Consider the following 8,530-nt stretch of genomic DNA (forward strand, 5'->3'; position numbering starts at 1 on the left):
GACGAACCTTGCTAATTGTTTATTGTTTATTCTACTCCACAAACAACCCATTTTCCTCCTTCCAGCAAATGGCATTCGGTCCGGTTGCCAATACGTTGGGTGAGTCACACAAAACGATCGTAAATGTAAAACAGATTCCTGTGAGTCATGGATTAACTGTACTCAAGAAACTTACATTAGCACCTGTTGTAATGACCCTTTGGGAGCGGAGCGTTGGGCATTTTTCTGACTCACGAAATACAACGAACGAAATGTGTGAGTAATACAATTGATCAAGCAATTGCTAACTATAAAGTGCTTTAGAAGGCTTCAGTATTTTATTTCGATTATGTTTAAAATCTTGGAACTGAATTAATTCTAATTATGCACATATTGAAAATATCACTAATCAAATAAAAGGAGGCATAAAACCATTCAAAGATTGCAATCCTGTCCATGAAGGAGCATGGAAAAACATTTAAATAAAAGAAATTCAAGATATGTTTCGTCAAATTTAGTTCGGGTTAGTTCCTCTTATAAATTCTGGCCCAAAAATAGTCCGAGATGCTAAAGTTCTCCAAGTCGAAAACTCGAACCGTACTGTTACCACAAAGGCCTAAAGTCCTCGACAAGAGTACGGCCTGTAACTCAACTCAGAACGATAGTTTGCATAATAATTCCTATTCGTCGGACCGAAAATCCTCGACTGTTTCGCCAAATCGTATCGGTCCCACCGGAGAAGGCTGGTGCTCCCAGCGAACCAACAACTTGTCTTTTCATCTGCAAATAGAACTCCGTTTTTCCGCCACCCCAACATTCCCACACCGGGGAAAAAGGGCCAAACTCGCGGCGACACGACTCGTACAACTACACAGCGACGAGCAAGGAGAGGATGGCCAAGATGGGACTAATATGATTAGTTCTACTATCATAACTCCCATTTTCACCATAAACGCGCGCAAGTGTGCGCGATTCTAATGAATAAATTACGATTCTGTGGCCTCGCAAAGAGAACGGAGAAGGGGACGAAAGGGCACATTTGAGGGAGGCCTCACTCGAGAAACCCCGGGCAGCCTGTGGATGCAGTGCGAACCCGAAACAGACTTGTTAGAATTCGTGATGCGTTTTCACCGCCACCGCGATGATGATGCCCATAAATTTCCATCAGCAAAAGCTTCGTGGTGAACAATTTCATCAAAATTTTGCCAGAGTTCATACGGAAAAAAGGAAGGGGGAAAAATTTGCTAGATGGAAGTAGGTCTCGGTACGGTTGCAAAAATTCTTTTACAGAGCTAGGATTTTGCATTCCGCTGCTTTTAAGGAGCTGTAAATGGGAGAACATTTTTCTTAATAATTTCCTCGCATACGTTGGCCTAGCAACATTAATTTTGTTTACTACCTTCCCGGCGGGCTCACATGCAAATCTCGCTATCTAATGAACTATAGCAAGGGCAACATTATATTGCACACTTTAAAAAAGACAATTCTTCATACAAAAACCTGACTCGGTCTCGCTCTCCCGTGCAGCAGACAAAAATGGTGCGGAATGCTACTCCGGAGAAAATCAGCACGCACCACACGCTGGACGTATACACATTTTATTCGACACTAAAGATATAAAAAAGCCTCATTCAAAGGGATGTGTGAAAAGAATGCACACGCGAAACCGGGCAGCGAAGGCGGATGGTAGGTGAGTGAGCGGGCGCTTGTGTCTGCATTGGAAGATTGCAGGTTACAATCTCGGCACGATAGAATGCAGTAAAATTTCAAAAAACAAAAAATGCACACGCACACACACCAAATGATCAATCTTGCAACCAACAAGGAGCAAAGCCGAGGAAAACTGATCGCCAGCGCCGGACGATCGTTGAACCTTGCTCAGGGACAACCCGCTGATGATGATGATGATGATGACGTTGAGGATGGTGGCAGTGTTTACCGAATGCAGCATAACTGCAACCGCATCCGACAACTGACGGTGCCAAAAAGAAAAAAATACGAAATGGAAATGAAAAGACCGACCAAAAGACGCACAACACGAATGAAGTAACTTGTTGTGACTGTTTTTTCTAAAGCCTCGTTTCGGCCGCTAGCGGCACACAAACATACGTACATCGTGAATTCTCGGAAGTTGGATATCGAAAACCAAATTTCCCAAATAACCAGTCTGCGTTTCGCTCGGAGTTGCATCTCGATCAAGACAGTGTGTCGGAGGTTTCGTTACAGAAAAAAATTATATGAGATGAGAGAGATGAGATAAAAGAGATTAAAAGGAACACTCTAAAATCTTCTGTTCGAGATAGTTTCGTATTAGCGATTTTTTTTAATATCGTTACTAAACATACTGAAAAGAACATTACCAATAACCAAATTAACTAGTCGCATCGACAATTAATGCACACTATAAAAAACCAAAAAACCGTAGAATTTTGATACGAAAGCAAAACAGCAAATGGCTTGTAACAAACGATCGGTAAAAATTAACAATCTTAGACAGTTTTCAAATGTGGTTGGGGAAACAACCAAAACTTTAGTTTTCAAACAAACAGATTCCGATTTGTTTGTAACTGGAAAAGAGCGTGTTCTATTTTCCACACTAATTTATAAATTTTTCTATCTGATTGTTCCATTTTCCTCTGACAGGTGCTTGTTAGAGCAAATCCGTCCTGTCTCTAACAGGTAAATATCTTTTATCTTTATCTTTAAGGAATGTAACTTGCTGAACTGCAATAGTGAATTTACTACGGTTCATCGAAAATTAATCCATCCTGATGAAAATCAAAAAGTCTATCTTCATTTTACGTATTTTCAAAACTTTTCCATAAAAATATTGATTTGCCTCCATAAGCATTTCATTATATTTCTTGACAACATAATTCGATAAATCCGTTAACGAAAAAGGACATGCTGAAATTGATCTTATTCCATCTAAGTCTGGCTGACACGAACTTGCTGTTCGGCCACAAATTACACACCAGAAACTGCAGACGGGTGGGACGACCAGGGGACGTCGGGCCACGGGGGAAAGCTGCAAACCACCCGCGCGCCATCAATCATAAGCTCGATCACAATGGAAATGGGCCTCCCGGCAATGCAGCTTGCATTCAAAAATGCAACCGCACATGTTGACCGGCCAGAGGGTGGTGGGATCCCGGGCTGTCGCCCTCAATTTCTTCATGTCACAGTCAACCAATGCACCCGAAAACGGGTGCACGAAAGGGGAAAGGGGGTGGAGGGAAAAACCCACCCAAGGGAAGACACACGAAGAGGAAAAGAAAAACAATCAACACAAATAATGCCAGACTGAAAGGAATGCGGCATTTGTGGCGGGAATCAAAAACCCCCGCTGGCCACACTCAATTCCCACCCGGAACCCGCCCGGCCGCTCCCGCGTCCTCACACACACCCGGCGGGACGCAGACACATTCCTTGGCGGAATCACCTTACGCTTACGGGCTTGGCTGACTCGTTAAAGCCACGGGTCTTTTGAGGCGAGAGTGGCGTATTTCGCTCGAGAGATCGGCCCTCGGTTCCAGGAAAAGCCAACTGAGCAGAAGCCAACATCAAGAACGAATAAGAAAAAAGTTCATCCCCTCCCTCCCTCTCACTCTCACACACCGGCCATCCCGGGCAGCGATCCCGTGGTGTTTCCACGCTAAGCCACCGACAACAAGCCGCGGTCAAAGGCATTTGGCGGGAAAAGGCACAAAGCGAACGACGCAGAACCCGTGAATGGAGTTGGGCCGGCAGGACGAGAACAGACACGGAAGCAGAAATCCAAAACTGCACTCACCGCCCCCCTGCCGATGGCCGGTTGGATCGCCGTTGCTGTTGCCGGTGCAACGATGCAGTGTTCCAAAAAACGGGCGTCCGAAAGGAAAACGAAAACTGGCCAAACCAATTCGCCGCCGGCAGTAGAAGAAGCCGCCGTAGCTCGACGGTTATTTTTCTCACCGTGCACCAATGTGTAGTGTAGTAAAAAAATTACAACCCATCCAGCGAAAGGCACAACGAAATCGTAACAAATCGTAAAACTAATGGCCAGCGCCAACCGGAAGAGCAAACGAAGAAGCCGAAGGTAAGGAGTTGTGGGGAAAGCGACACAATAATTCGGTCGCTGCATTTCAGGCTAACAATGCACGAGAAGGTGCCATGCAAAACGGCCAAACCACCGTGAGACTTTAAATGCCAAACTTTTGCGAACGTGACAGTCTTCTTTTGGTGGATTTTCTAGATGTATTGGAAACTTTTACGAAAAGCGCAACGAGCCAGGCAATGCTAAACAAAACTCTTTAAAACCACGTCTAATATTCTGAATAGCGAATACATTTGCTGTTTTCTAGTATTTGACATTAGTTAACATATCACGCAAAAGCCTTCTGGTAAACTTTTTTTCAACTAATTGATTTTTTTAAATTGCAAAAATTCATTAAAAAGAAAATTTCCTACAGATTTTATCAAATTCGGAAACAATAAAACCACAAAGCAAGACTTACTTCTTACTATTTTCGAAACATTCTATTAGAGTTGAATTTTATATGGAATGCAACAATATTTTCCGATTGCCCCCACCGTAACGAAGCAAGATTCTTGCTCAATTCCGATGCATCGTTGGTCGTGGATTTCGCGCCGCATGCATTTCATTTACTGTTCAATGAACTGCGCGCGTCTCCAGAAAGCGCGACTCGCTGTAGCGTTCCGGAGGAATGCACCCCGAAGAGCCCAACAAGTTGCTCCTTCCGAGGAACCTGCCGATCGCAACAAACGGCACCGAAGGGATGATGCAGGCGGGCGACTGGACGAAAAGAAGGCCCAAAAGCGAAAAAAGACCGTGCGCGAACGTGATTGCAGCTTGTCTGGAATCCGAGAAGGCCATCTCGGCCATGCTGCCGAATCCTCCTCGTCGTCGGCGAACTTGTTGTTCGCAACAAAACAAACCACCCAAAAATTGATCTCAAAAACAAAAGGTGGAGAGTCGTAATAAAAAAAAGGATACGCGCTCGTCGTTACGAAGCATGGTGTTTGTTTGTTGTTCCGTTCTATGCTTTGTTGTTTTTTTCGCGGCCCCGATTACTGACCTTCCGCTTTCTTCCTTCCCGCTTCGGGGTGACTTGAGTCTCGCCCCGCTTGGAGCTGAGTTGTTGCTCGCGAAGAGGACGCATTATTACGCAGCGAGTATTGATAAATCTTCAACAAAGTCGTAAATATTGGCCCACCGTGGATCAACAGCAGTAGTAAGGTGAAAAAAGGTGGTGAAAAATATATTTTATTATTTGAATTGGGAGCCACGAAACAACGACTGACGTTCATGATGAAACAAGAAGTTTTTCAAACCAATTTATTTGGAAAAACTAAACTAATACTTATAATAGGGTTCGGAAGGTTAAGTGTCAACATAAAAAAAAGAAGGAAAACTTTTAATTCTTGGTTGGGAAATATGGGATACAAAAAATTAAGAAAATGCCTTTTTTAAATAAATCCTTCTGCCTTAATACAAAATCCCTTTAAAGAAATCAGGAGTAACGTCCGCGTGGATTGTGACGGTTTATGACTCTTGCGGACACTTCTGCATCGCACCAGAGATGGAAGTCTACAGAGCAAGCCACATTCTTAAAAGCAATTGTCAATTCACACCACAAAATGCAGCTTGAAAAAGAACATTCGTAACGTCGAAGCGTAGTCCGGGTTAGAGGAGTTTCTCGAGACGACCAAAGGTTCGGTGGAAGACGTTCGTGGCCACCGCAACTAGAACCCCCCCTTACACCCCAAACTCCGCGTGGACATTATTCATAAAGCGAATGGGCATGAGGAGCCGCAAATGCACTCAACAATATCACAGACTCACAACGAGACAGGAAAAAACAAGAGACGGAAAAAATAAAAACAAACCCAAATGCGACCACACAAACACGGTCAACCGGTGTTCGTAGACCTGCATCGTACGTGCTCTACTGCATCATGCAGCTAGCACACATGCACACGCAGTAGGGGGGAAACAAGAACATAGCGACTGGTGTGTGTTGGTGTGAGCGTGGATGAAGACATGCACGAGATTTATGAATGAAAATCCGCGTCATATTTGAACTAATCTTTTATGATCACGTCGACGTCAACGACGACGACGGCAACGATGGTGACGACGATGATGATGATGATGATGTTTACTACACGAGAACATCCGCCCGTTCGTTCCGCCTTGCGTTGCGCCTCTCTCGTCGCACACAAAGCAAATGCATCACTGCAGTGGCATCATCAGCGTCGTCAGCGTTGCTGGGGCTTGCTTTTAAACTCTGTTGGGCGACTCCGCCGATGCGCTTGTTTGCGCACCAAACGACCCTAATAATACGAAAAAAAAAAAATAAATAAAGCGTCTTTTGGCAGAGTGCTGGGCGAGGGGAGGGTGAGACAACCGGGACACTTCCGAGGGGCATTTCCGGCGATCATCCTGCCGATGAACCGCATGGGTACAATATTTTCGTATGGCGTGGAACAACGGCGGTGTGATTGACCTGCGGAAAAAAGGCGATAGTGAGGGTTGCCCTGGTTAACCCTTCGGTGATTAACGGAGCTCAAAAACAATAAAAATGTATATTAATGGAAAATGCGGCTTAGCGCTAGGATGGATTTTGGAGTGGGGTGCATTAAATCGACGGATTTACTGATATTAAATCGCGTCATCTGAAAAAGAACTCAACAGGATTGTTTGCACACAAGGGAGATGGTGGTGGGCAGTGAGTCCAGCGAAACGTTGCCCTGCCGTCTCCATATTGCGAACCTTTTTTCGGATTTGGACAAATAAAAAGCGGTCCGAAATTGTACACTTTGCCGATAGGAGTGCACTCGCCAAAAATAGAATGCAGGCTCGTGATTCATATGCGTTTCGTCAAAAGTGCAGCGATATGAGAGATGACGGCACCGACGATAATCGATCCACGGTCGGAGGAGTTGGGGCATCCTCTTATCGATATTGTTTTTTTTTTTTTGCTGGTTTTGCATGTGCACGTTGCGGTGATGCATGTTTGTGAAGTTAAGCTCACGTAATGAGTCCATATTTTTGATTAAAAAACGAAACACAAAACTAGTTGATCGATGGGCAACGGGATGCGCTTATTGCTTATATTTTACGAAAGTATGAAGTCTTTGAAAAAACCAAACAATATCATAAAGAAGTCGAAAAAGCTAAAAATTGTAAATGAACAATACAACTAAATGAAAAAAAAAGAAGCTATCGTTGATGTTAACTTTAAAACTGCGAAAACAGTGACAATAAAAATAAATTGTATTCTATCATTACGTGTCCCACATTGAGACAAAGAAGTGGAAAGTTCTTATGCACATACGTTTTGGAATATTGAAGATGTTAATTTCAGGATCAGTTCACAAATAATCATCATTAGTGCTATAAATCAATGTATTTAAAACTTGGCTTTTGATTTGTATTAAGAGAAATAGTTCAATACGTATTCGCTCAATTATTAATAGATTTTTTAAACAATATTTAGCAACTGAGGTTAGATACATAGAAATACAATTACTTAACACTGGCATACATTAAATAATTTTGATAAATTTACAAGAAAAGAAGAATTTGGAAAACAGTTTGTTTTCTACCTGATCGTGAGCCAGTTTTTTGACGAACGCGACATGTGACAGTTAACTAGTTAGATTAAAAAAATCGCTAATGACCGAGCCAAAGGCGATTTTCTGTTGGAAAATTGTTAGAAAGGGGAATCATTTTTGTTAGAAAAGATACTGCAATGCCGGGTGTTACTTAAATGCATGGAATAAAACATTTCCAACATCTATTCGTTAGTTTGAAGCACTTAAAAAAAGTATATTTAGCGATTTCAACGTAAAAGTATATTTAGCAAATACACCATTGTCCAGGCATTGGCTGGAGTTCACTGGAGTCTGTACATTGTAGACTGTACGACAAGCCAAGGATTCAATCAAGACGAAACACATTTTAAACATCTTGAAATGAAAAGTAATACGATTAGGCTGTTCTAGATGAGAATATGAAATAAACTGCACACTGACAGGTATTTAAAAAAAATGTACACACATATTTTCACAAATATTCTAAAGAGACTTTGGATGTTAAAGATCAATATGTTAACTGAATCGTTGGTTATTCTAATGATTTGTCTCGTTCGCTGTGGTACGATCACATTCCGATGGTTTCATTGTCAGGTCGGTTTACTACCGGAAACGGTGCACCACCCACTCGTCGCGGGCCATATGCCCACCTTTGCCGCGCCGCACGCAACCGTTGCGCCATACAAGTGACTAACGTACGGATTAGTATGATTCTACCGACCGTGGGACGACGGTTCGATCGTGCGGCCGAGTATGAGGCGAGGTAGTAGTAGCTCTAGCCAGCCAACCGACCAAGCATTCGACACACGGCATACCACTAGGCCTGACCGAAATATGCACAGGCCGAGGGCGGCAGCGGATAGCAGAGGTTGTAATAGTAGCAGCGACGATGACAACGGATGTATCGTATGCTCGGCCGTACTACTGCAACGCTGCCGCCACTCGGTGGCTG

The sequence above is a fragment of the Anopheles ziemanni genome, chromosome 2 (genome assembly GCF_943734765.1).
Source record: "Anopheles ziemanni chromosome 2, idAnoZiCoDA_A2_x.2, whole genome shotgun sequence".
In the NCBI taxonomy this organism is placed as follows: domain Eukaryota; kingdom Metazoa; phylum Arthropoda; class Insecta; order Diptera; family Culicidae; genus Anopheles; species Anopheles ziemanni.